The sequence below is a fragment of the Pinus tabuliformis genome, chromosome 3_1 (assembly GCF_031772625.1).
Source record: "Pinus tabuliformis cultivar Carrire ecotype Pingquan chromosome 3_1, CPIR1, whole genome shotgun sequence".
NCBI lineage: Eukaryota > Viridiplantae > Streptophyta > Pinopsida > Pinales > Pinaceae > Pinus > Pinus tabuliformis.
Window position 1 is genome coordinate 961,587,709 of NC_142301.1, and position 12,692 is coordinate 961,600,400.

Genomic DNA, 12,692 nt, shown 5'->3' on the forward strand with positions numbered 1-12,692 from the left:
TAAAACTGCTCGATTAATCCAGTCATATGATAAGAATGTCTCATATAAAACAGCAACTTTTAGATTTTTTCCCCACATCCTTTCTTTATGCAAGTTAGGTGACGACTAATCCTACGAGTTTAAAGGGTTAGAGGTCCTAAAAATTTAAAAAAATAAATAGCCGCCCCTCGCTTGGACTCCAAAAGGTTTGCATGCCCCCATGTATAAAGTATGGTTTCAAGGTTACCCCTTCTTCAGTCCAATAAAACATTTGTTTTACCAGGAGAGGCCTACCTCTTATAGGTTACCCAAAGATTGCTCGATTCGCGGTGCAAACAAAACACTTCTTTGGCGATGTCTACCGAGATAAACAAAGGCGAGTGACTCTGTTCTGTCAAGTCACATAACTTTGACAAGAGAATCTTGTTCTAGAATAACCCCTCTTCCAAACACGGACGGGGTACAGACTAGTCATATTCTCCCACGGAAATCTACCCTATACCCAAATTTTTCCTGCCGAAGCAGACCAGGACGCATGCCCCATGGGTTTCAGTCATATCCCTTCGAGTTACTCATGCTCATCGGGAGGACGGACTGGGGATTGAGACATTTCTTGCATGAAGAGACCATTTAGGGATGGTATATGACTATTTGCTATGCGTGATCCGGGAAATGAAAGCTGGTCCATGAGCTTGACCACTCTTCCTTCGTGCGGAAAACACATTACTCTAAAGAGTGAGGAGACGATGGCTCCCATGCAATAAATATAGTCTCGTCCAAGGAGTAGGTTATAATCCAAGGGTCCTTGAACTACCATTACGTTCATTTGAACTGTCTTCCCTCTCAATGTTATGGGCACATTGGGAAGGATCCCTAAAGGTCGACTGGTTCCTTTATCAAAGCCTGTCAGATTTCTCATCTCAGGCGACAGCGATGGCGAACCAAGCGGTTTCCAAGCAATAGAGGAAAGGATACTCATAGAAGCCCCCTCATCTATGATGGTACCAGCCATGACCATTCTATATATTTGAACGATAATTTGGAATGGTATGCTTGCTGGTAAACGGGGTCTGCCTAGTTGATTCCAATCGAAGGAGACAACTAGGTTGCTTGGAGGTGGGACCGAGTAGACGGTCAGGTATGGCTCTGATGAACTTCCCTCCTGCGGTAAGGGAATGGGTAGATTGCCCCCATGTTCGTCGGAGTCTGTGTTGATGAAGAGAATTTGGACGGTGTCATCCTTGTTCTCTTCAGTGACTGTATCATCCGAAGATAAAACCTTTGAAGGCAAGACCGGGTCAACTGCCGCCTCGACCTTTTGACTTTCGTCTGGTATGGATTCAGATGGTTTATCTTCGATGATAGGCGCTTCAGCCAACCACTTGAGCGGGCCAGCTGGATTCTCAACGAGCGACGGACTCGGCAAGAGTTTTTTATATCCAGGAGGGAGTCGTAACGGTGAAACCGGACGATCATCCAAAACTATTTTCGCTTCGTCTAAGAAGGGACAACGGTGGACGGCATGATTTCCTTCGCATAGTTTACAGGGAAATCTAGCTTTCCCTTTTTGTCCTGGGGCTTCACTTTCGCTAATTGATGGTGTGCTCTCAACATGATCATCAGAGGTTGATGACACCGGATTGTGCAAACGAGGAGACCAGTCCCTTAGTATCCGAGGGATGCAAGGACAATCTCTGTGAAAGTGGTCTCCTTTGCAAATGACACATGGCGATTTACGCCTGGTTGGTGCAGTGTGTGGATTTTCATTAGACGACACTCGTTTTCCCCCATTCGCCTTTGGCTCCTTCTTCTTCTTCTCCTTCTTCTCCTTAGGAGCTTGACTTTTGGTTTTGCTAGCCCCATCAAGCGAAGAGGAAGGAGGAGAGGAAGAATTAGAGGAAGTAGAAGGTTGGTGGGCAACTCTGGACTCGTCTAATTGCTGATTCGATTGTTCAGGAATAGTGGTGTTATGAACGACATTGGTCGAGAAGAGCCAGACTGGCAAGCCAATTGTTAGTCCTGGAAGCGACAATGTGGCCATATGGGGTGCACCAACATCTCCCCAAGAGGGAAGGGACTAGGATTTACACCAAGGGGAATTCCTTGGTTGGTAGACTCCATTTTCTTAACCTAAGATCAACGTAGGGAAAGGGTATGAATATTTCGTTTAAAATAAATTTTAAGACGCTTTGACACAACTTGTTTTTTCAGTTTTTAAGAGTCGAGAAAAAACAAAAGATGACTCTAGTCTCCTTCGATTTTTAACGAGCCTGAAGTGACAAGTGCTCAGATGGACCTTTTCCGTTAAGGAGTCTGAAAAGGAATGAAAGGGACTGCTCTGGAGATCTAGGTAGAGGGAGTACCAAACCAATCGCAAAACTGCAGAATACTTTTTACGGTACGGCAGTCAATCTTCCCGAATGCTGTGTTCGGTGCATTGCGATCAGTAGGGCGGCCGACACAGCTTCCTATGGATAAAAGGTTTTAAGCCTATAGGGGTCTCCCAATATATACTTGACGGTACGTGGGAGCACAAGTCCGTACTGGCACTTATGGTCTCAAAGTGGAGGAATCACCCAACCATCAGTGAGGACAACAGTTACCAGGCTTTACGACGTCGGAATACGTCTCTAGTCTAGACCTCTAAATGTTGTGTGTTAAGTTCCAAAGCATTGTGTTGACATTATGTTACTGGTATGGTTATATGTTACAGATGTTGTACTTGATGGAAACACCCATGGCAAGGCTCTCAATATGTTGAAAATTAAGAAGTACGCAACAGATCAGTTCAGAAAGTGCGTACCCGCAGGTACACCGTGAAGGGACCGCGGCCAGATACGCAGGTCAGCCGTTTAGGAGGTGCGTACCCCCAGTGCACTCATTTCAAGGCAGAGAAAAGCACACGTGGGGTTTCTTATGTTTAACCCTTGGTATTTAGCCGACGGTATTTGTGTTACTATGGTTTTGGCTCGTGGTATTGATCCATGATTTTAGGAGGAGCTTGCCTATATAAAGCAAAGGAGATCACTTGGCTAAGCATCTTTTGCAATTGAATATCTTAAGATCTGAAATATTGGGTTATGGTCTTAAAAGCTTGATCTATATGAAGTTGAAAGCGAATCTGTGAAGGGTGATATCTCGAGCGCATGATCAGATCTGGGCATCTGAGCATCTATGCCACTCTGGTGGACTGCCTATTTGGCCCTAATCAGAAGTACACAGGTGTTTAACAGGAGAGTTGCGTGGGTACGCAGAGCAGAAATAGAAGATCTGCGTGGGTAAGCAGAGCAGAAATAGGAGAGCTGCGTGGGTACGCAGAGCAAAAGAAGGAGAACTGCGTGGGTACGCAGGGCGACGAAGGTTCAGATGCGTACGCACAGTAAAAGTACGTGGCGCAATAGTATATCTGGGTGCGTACCTGTAGTAACAGTACGTGGCACGATAGTGTCTCTGGGTGCGTACCTGCAGTAACAGTACGCAGTGCGGTTGAAGGAACAATGCGTGGACACGCAGTGTAGCAGAAGGATCTCTGCGGATATACGCAGGGAAGCAGAAGGTGAAGTGCGTAGCGATGCAGGCCACAGAAGGGAAAACTGCGTATCTGTCTTAAGATCTTCTGTTGATTGAATTTTTCTGTTGATAAGGTGTTCTGGGTTAGTTTTGTTATTGTTGATCTGATAACTGTAGTGGACTGTAACTTATATGTACTTGATGATCATTTGATGCTTTATGAAAAGAAGTAGGGGGTTGTATCTCCCTTCCAAGAAAGACTGGAAAACGAGAGAGAGTTGTAGCTCTCTGCAGGTTGCAGCCTGTGTACTGGTAAAGGACTGCACCAGTACAAAATCATTGTAAAATAAGTTTCTAATTTGAAAGAAGATAGAGACATATTGCAGCAGGTGGTTTTCACCCACATTGGGTTTCCACCTTACATCTAGTGTTCTTTGGTGTTTTTCTTGTTCATGCTCATTATTTTTATGGTACTGATATGCTGAAATAATTCAAAGTATAAATAAGGAAGATTTGCTAAAAAGAATTTGATAATACTGATTCACCCCCCCTCTCAGTATTATTTCCAACAATTGGTATCAGAGCAGGTCCTTCGGAGAAGCTTGATCGCTTGAAGGAAGATCATTCATCATGAGCAACTACGAGAGGGAAGCATCAACCAGGCCACCAATTTTTGATGGGACAAACTTCAATTATTGGAAGGTAAGAGTTACTGCCTATCTTCAATCTCTTGGTACAGAAGTTTGGGATATCATAGATACAAGCTACGCTTTTCCTTCAGCTACTCCTACAGATGCAGCCGAAAAGAAGAAATATGAAACAAATGCTAAAGCAGTCAATACTTTGCTGGGATGCTTATCTCAAACAGAATTCGTAAAGGTTATGCAATATAAATCTGCAAAAGAAATATGGGACAAGTTTGTCTTGAGCTACGAAGGAGATGAACAGGTAAAGCGTGCTAAACTTCAAACTCTCAGGATTCAGTATGAGAATCTCAGGATGTATAATGATGAAAGTGTGGCTAACTATTTTCTTCGGGTAGATGAGATTGTTAATTGCATGAAAAATAAGGGTGAAGAAATAAAAGAGGCTATTGTGGTCGAAAAGGTTCTAAGATCATTGTCCCCCAAGTTTGAATCTAAAGTATCTGCAATAGAAGAAAAAGAAAATCTACGAATTCTTACTATGTCTCAGCTTCATGGAATTCTAACTGCTTATGAAATGAGAAAGGGAGGTCCATCAGACAGAAGAGAAGCTGCTTTCAAGGCATCAGGCAAAGGAGATTATTATGAAGCAAGTCACGTACCAGAAGAAGAAGAAGAAGAATCAAATTTTGTCAGAAATCTTCAAAGGGGTTCTGGAAGGTTCAGAGGTAAGTTACCTTTTAAATGCTTTTCTTGTGGAAGAGTAGGTCATTATGCTGCAAAATGTCCTTATAAGGATAAAGGAAAGGAACCTGCTAGATGGAACAAGAAACAGGGTGCAAATAAGAAAAGCTACTACACTCATGAAGATAGTGATGGTCTATCAAATAGTGATGAAGATGAACAAGGTAATGAATATAAACTGTTAATGGCATTTGAAGATGATGATTATATGGATGTTATAGATGTGGATAACCTTTTTGAAGAAATTACTAGACTCAAGAGATGTATAGAAGAAAAGAATATGATCATTGATACTCTACAATTTCAAATTGATGAAAAGGAAAAACATTTTGAAAAATCAGAAGGTGAAATTGTTGCTCTTAGAAAAGAGATTGAGAAAACAAAAGCTATTAATCTTAAGTTTGTCAAAGGATCTGAAACTCTGGATGAGATTATCAATGTACAACATTCTCCTCTAAACAAGACAGGTCTGGGCTATAATGGAGAAACTTCTCAAGCATCCACTTCAAAAAGTTGTCTTGATGCAGCAAAAAGGAATGAGCAAAAGCACAATGGAGACTATCAGGTAAAGCAGGGATGAATTGCAAGCAAAGACTATCAGGGGCAATCCGTCTTAAGAGTGAACAAAAGCTACAACCAGCCACAGGTAAAATCTTCTCAATTTGGTTCAATAATAAATGACAATAGAGATTACAATCCCTTGGCCGGTAGATTTGATCACTGCAGAAGTTTCTTCAATGGACAATGTTTTTCTTGTCATAACTGGTGAGCTCCAGTATTGTAGCAATAATGCTACAACTCCTGGGGCTTCCTATCTCTAATTTTATCAACCCGGTAGTTCGTACAAACTTGGAAGCGACGGTGCTGTATGCACAAGTACTAGCTCTTGTCGCAGCTGTCACTTGGTCAGCTGGCACAAGTCCGCTAGGGCTCAAGCCAACTTCTATATACTCTCAGAAGAAGCTTTCTAAATGATGAACGAAGGCTATCTCAAGGGAAATTGATCTACTTTGCAAAAAATGAACTGAAAACCAACCAAAGCATGGAAACCCTAGTAAACCCTAATCTGACTAGTTTGACCTCTATGATGCAATAGTGAAAGTGCAAATGTCTAAAAAGGATGCCATTACTTCTAATGATGTGAAATGCATGAACTCAAACTACTTCTATGAAAAAGAACATTGTTTTTATATTTTTTCTTAAGTGGTTGGAGTTATTATGACTTGTTTCTTATTAGGTTTTGACTGTGCAGGGGTGGTTTGAAGGGAAAGAAAGCTTGGGAAAGGTCAGGAGGGATAGGAGAGGTTCCAGGGGATCCAAAACATCATTCCACAGAGGTCCACAACGTTCAGGTGCTCGGCAACCGAGTGTGCAGGCTTCTACAGGATGTCTGCAGGGGTTTCTACAGGATGTTCAGGGATTTCTACAGGATGTTCTGAAAAGGGATTTCGGAGCATGGGTGAGTGAGGGAAGATGCATGACTGGATATGGAGGTAGGATAGGGGTCTGAAGTGGCCTAGGAACTGATGGATGGAGCTAAGGAATGGCGAGGATGGTTCAATTGGTTCAAGGGAGAGTGAAACAATGTTGCACAAAAATTAGGGTTTTGGGAGCGAATGGCAAACGTGCAGCAAGGGTTCTAAGTAGAGGGTGGAGTGGATGGTGCTAATGGAGAATAAGCAGATGAAGGAGTGGTACAGGTGCTCTGCAAGTGGTTTTTCAAACTGGGCAAACAAAGACATGCAAGAAAACAAAGATCTAGTTATGCTACCCTAATATGACCTAGCTAACAGTAACAAGAATGGACAGCAGCTTATTCAAAATGAAATGCATGAACTAACTTATGCCACTAAGAAATCATCAACTGAAGCATTTAACACTACTAATATTAACATCTACAAACGAGGATTCCAACACTAAAAATTGCATGGCAAAGAAAAACAACGTTTTTGTTGGCAGCAAAGTCACATTGGTCCCGACTCATGATTCCACAAAGGGGGAGGTGAGATCCAAGGTGTTTGGCAGCCTTTTTCTGAAGATCTTCCCTGTGATTAACCTATCAAGCAAATCTGAACATTAAAAACCTTTTCTAATCGTCAAAAGCAACCTAAACAACAACACAACATTTAAATCTAAATAGCAGATTTTATTATGAGAATGCAGCAAAGACACATAAAGATAAACAAAGGAGGTACTGGGCGCTTGAGATGGGCCCAAACCCAAGAGCTACAGCCTCCTAAGAAAGATTTAGAGCTGGTGCAAAGCTGGATTCATCTCTTTTAATCAAGAATGAAGAGTTACATCAAAACTGTTCACAAGGAGAACTTGAACATGAGCTGAAAGAAAAGCTAATCTATTGCATAAAAATCGAACTACAAACTAGCTAACTAATGGCTAAAACAAAATGACTAACTGGCTACAAAATGACTAACCACTAGCTAACCCCAAAATGAGGCCCCAAGCCTTCTTATTTATACAATTTGAGGACCAAACAGTCCTCCTAAAAGTTAGGGACTTGGCTGCCCAAGACTTGTAGTTAACAGCAGTCCTACTTGACTTGCTTGGCTGCCCTTGTGCTGATTGATTCGGTGGCCCTTGAACTCCAAGCTGATGGTGGAGAATTCGAGGTAAGGGCCCATAAATGAGGGGGACAGCTTCCTACAAATCCTCTAGCTTGTTCTCCCACGAATTTGGCTGCCAAGTGCTCATTAAAACCTTCAATTTTGTCTCCAAGTTGACCAAAAAGGCTACACAAAGCACCCATTAGACTTGTTGGCATAATGACTAACCAAATTCACTCTATTAACATAAAAATAATCAAAAACATGCAATAAACAAATGAGAATGGTGGACTAAGCCAAATTAGGAGGTTGAATGAGCCCAAATAATTGTACATATTTGGGGCTCATCATCACCCCCCTACTGAAAGTGTTGCTCATCCTCTGAGCAACCAATCTCTCTCCTCGTCTTTGATGGCCCTGGTAGCTTCCTTGGCTAGCATCTCGGCCGATTTCTCCTTTGGCTTCCCTCTTTTCAAACTTTCCTGTAGAAACTGTTCGTTGGCTTCTTGTAGAAACAGTCCTCTGTTTTCCTGTAGAAATAGTCCTTTGTCTTCCTGTAGAACAGTCTGCTAACTGTTCTCTGTCTTCCTGTAGAAACAGTCTCTGTCTTCCTGTAGAAACAGACAGCACCACTGTATCCCGCTTGGTTGTGGGCGATTCTCCTTTCAGCTGGGCGGCGGCAGCCTTCATCTTCTCCTCCTTCCTGCTCTTCTTTCTCACTGCCTGCTGCTTGTAACTCTGAGCTAGTGTGATTTGATGATTTGATTCCATTAATTAGGATCATAGCATAACATCAAATTGGAGCAATATGCCTGGTTGACCTCCATGGCCAAGCTAGGAATTTTTCCAAAGCAGAAGATCAACAAAATGCTATATGAATCACCTGCCATAATGTGGCAGCTTTCATGGATGCCTAAAGAACCCATGGGAATATGGAGCTAGGGAAACATGCAGTAGAATGCGTTTTTATTTGGAGTCGTTGTATCCAGCAACTTATGTGCTGCTATAAAACATTTATGCTGCAGCTGGCAAGTAGACTTATGTAACAAAGGTAAGAAATATGAGGAATTACAATGGGTGAACAAGGAAGCTGGATGGACTTGGATTGTGCTAAAGATCAAGAGGCGTGCATTTATCATAGCAGATATATAACACCGAGAACCCAAGATAATCTATGTAGCGTTGGGGAGGTTAACTGGACAGGTGAAGGTGACCAGCTATAATCATGAGTCCTCACACAAATTTTCTTCGGCATGATGTGGATGAACAGAATAACCATCATGCCATATCAATTGGAAGCTAATTATTGCTGCTGAATTGACCACATTTCAAATAGATTCATTACAACCCTTCATCTATGTGAGACTGGAGATTTGCTTATTTGTAAACAGAAAGGTATCTTGGCCTTAAAGACCTAATTGCAGTGAGGATTTGATGAAGCCAAAACTTGTAACAATTTTGCTTTTGCTGCAGAGGATGACATAAATTGCACAAGTTAACAACCACTCCATGAAATCCAGCCTTCACAGTCTTGGAAGTCACAAATGCAAATCCCTGTTTGGTGAAAAATACGTACAACATTAACCAAGACAAATACAGCCAAACAATCTAGGCCTAGGAAAAACATGCATAAATCTCTAAGAATAGAGGCATTTTAAACTGCCCATCCTAAAGAAATATGATGTATATTAGATTTGTAACCTAGATTCGTTGGTATTCTCATCATATGCAACTGGACCTTCTACCTCTTTACTCATTTTCATTTGACTCGGAAGCTTTCAACTTCACACAAGAGTTTCTAGTCAAGCTACTTGGTGAATATCTTGACCTATCTTTGCACATAATTTCAAGGTCTGAGCCTTCACTCACATATGATTGATCAATTTCTTGATCAGATCCACTTTCAGGGCCCTGCAACTTCCTTCACTAAAGGAACAATCAGAAGACAAAGATGTATCGTCAGTTATATCAGCGGAACTTTGAATCTGACACAGACTACCTGGTTTTGGTAAAGATTCTATAACCTGGAGCTGTGTGTTGGACAATGTGAGAAAGGGAACCAGGCAAGAAAGCCCAAACATTGCTTCCTTGATGCAACAACGTAGCCAGCTTGGGTGAAAAGAACATGCTTTGCAAGTGCAAGTTGAACAACTGTCTTTGAATTTCAGCTGAGCGCTTAGACTTCTGCATGATTTTTGGTTGAGTGAGGTGGCCAAGACGTGTGCTGGCCCATGCAACTGTTGTCTCCACTGTAGTGTTTAACTATTTGTTCTCTGCTGTTAATCTCATCCATCAAGCACGCTGAAGTTTAACTGTCCATCACTACCCATTTTTTAAATTTCCACGTGAGTGAACTGTCCACGTGTACTGCGTGACTGCTAGAGAACTGGACATCAAGTGAACCTTCCTAAATTTGTGGCTTAATTCCATCAGTCCATTTGTTCATGCAGTTCTTGAATTAGATTCATGCAATAGAGGAATAGGTTTTGTCATGTACCTGAAGCCAAACGGCTGCTTGTGAAGCTCCTTGCTGCTACATGCTCTGATTCTGCTACTGCATGCTTGGATCCTTTGATTGCATGAGGCTTGGCTAATGATTTTTGATTTCTTTTCCTTGTGCAGGTGTCCTCTGGCCAGATCTGAGCTGCATGCAATCGTTTCCATGTTCAACTCTGCCCGTTCAAGCTGCTGCTGCTGCATGGTCACAAAACCAGAACTTCTTTTTGCCATTTCTCCCAAACGGTAGATCGGATTGAGCTGAAACTCGGTGATCATGTTCCTATCATCATTATGCATCTCCCATAGAAAAATCGTGATCAATGGATCCACGGATTTTGAGAAAAATGGAAAATGGCTGAAGATTTCAGAGCTCGATTTCTCGGAAACCGTGCATCGGAATCGGCTGAAACTGCTTGGGTAGGCTACTATCACCCATGTGCATCTCCCCATGAAACAGGTTTTAAAACGGATGCACGGATATGGAGAAAATGCAAAAATGGCTGATGGTGATGGAGGCTGATTTCTTGGAAACCGTGCACCGGAATTGCATGAAACTTCTCAGGCATGTTGTCATCAACCTTGTACAATTCCCCATAAAACGGTTTGTCAAATGGATGCATGGTTTTCAAGTTATGGTAAAAACAAATTTTGCTCTATGGATTTTTGCTTCAAGGCACTTTGCATGTGTTTGCATGGTATGACAAAATGAATTTTGGCTGTGATGCAGGTATGGAGATGATGGAGGAGGAGTTGGAAGATTGCATGAGGACTTCTGAACCCTTGAGGAAGCTACCATGTTCGCCAAACCACTTTTTGAAATGCATGCCTAGTTTCCCACAAATTCTACAGGAAGTTCCTGTAGAAGCACAATGAGAAGCACAAGGAGGTGGAAAAAATGATGGAGAAAGGCAAGGGATGGACACACAAGTGCTTGTAGGCCTAATCAACAGATTCCCACCATCAGATTCACTTTTGAAATTGGATTTGGCTCGTCCAAAGGTTCTACAGGATGTTTCCTGTAGAAATACAGAGCTTCCTGTAGAAGGCAAGAAAATTCCTTTGACCTTGATTTGAGTGCTCCTCCTGTCATGAAACGTCCTTCTTTAACCTGCAATGTAATTGCTGCAACATGAACATATTCAATGGAGATTAGCTTTTATTTTTCTTTTTCTTTTTCTCTTTTTTTTTTTTGAAAAACAACTAGGGCGCCTCATGGAGGTTTTCACCCTAATTGCCTGCCTTGGGCGCCTCCAAGGGAGGTTTTCACCCAAAGATCTTATTCTCTTTCCTCTTTTTTTCCAACCCATTGACCGCCTCATGGAGGTTTTCAATCAATGAGCCAATCTAAGGCGCCTCCAAGGAGGTTTTCACCTTAGATTTCTATTTTCCTCTTTTTTCATTTTTTTTTTCTTTTTCTTTTTTTCTCTTTTTTTTCTTTTTTTCTTTTTTGTTCTACCCTACCCTACTTGAAAAAAAAATCATTTTCAAGTATAAGAAAACTTCCAATGGAGCCATGTGCACATCGAGATTAGAGACAAAATGATGTGAAGGCTCAAAATGCATGCTTTGACAACTATCCACATTTCAGAGACAAAATGATCTGACTTTGAAAGTACAAAACATAGCTGAGGAGGAGAGTACTGCTGCAACTTAGTGGCTGTCTGGAACCATGTCTCAATATAGCTTTGATATCCTTGGTCCTTTTTCTGATCTGGATCATTCTTCATGTCACCTTCTATCATGACCTTCTGATCTTCCTCTTTTTGTTGATCTTTCTCTTGAGTACATGGAAGATTTGATGGTAACCATGAGGAGGCTTTCTCGATCTCTGATTCTGATCTCTTCTCTTCATCAAGTGCAGCCCATGGTTCTTTGATCTCCTCTTCTGAATCTTCTTTTGCTGGATGTGATCCTTCAATGCTTTCAAGATGATCTCTTTTTTGCAATGCTTTTGCTGAGTTATGGTGAAGATCTTTGAGCTCAAAGGAGTCATTTGCACATGTTGTGCCTCAGCTTTGCAATGGGGTTGAGCTGCTCCATTGTATGGCTTTGGAAATGGTACGGGTAGTTGAGTGGAGGTGTGAAATTGAGATGGAGATCGATGGCATTGTGGTTGGGTAGGCATTTGGGGTTGCCTTGGTGGAGGAGGAGGCGATGGTTGTGGATGAGCAGGTGGTGGAGGAAAATGAGTGGGATGCGAGTTGTACTGGGGCCTCCACTCCTGATGAGGTGCATTCCACTGAGGCTATGGTTGAGCATAAGAGTGAAATGAATGAGCAACTGGTTGGGCATAATATGGATCTGTGAAGGAACAAGGAGGATATGACCAAGGAGGAGGTGTAGACCAGGAAGGATGAGCAGGGGGACCCCAAGAAGGCATGAAAGTGGCTTGATAAGGGTCATAATAGGTTTGGGATGTCCTTGGCAGTTCCTGCTGGTAAGATCTAGGTCCATATGGCCTCCTTTGGTTCATATAACGGAGTGATTCAGTGGCTTCTTTGGTTCTCTGATATACAACTTTAATTCCGGGCAAGGAAGGGCACTGATCTGTAGGATGGTATTCTTCACAAATGAAACACACTTCTAGGAAGTGCATTGGACATTCGTTCCTAGGATTCTTTCTAGTGCACCTAGGACAGAAGATGACCAAAGCCCTCTTGGCTTCCTCTTGCTTCTGTTGGATCCGCAAGGTATCCAGTTGCATGGCAAGAAACTGCCTCATATCACTCTTGAAATCTTTGATCTGATTTTCAAA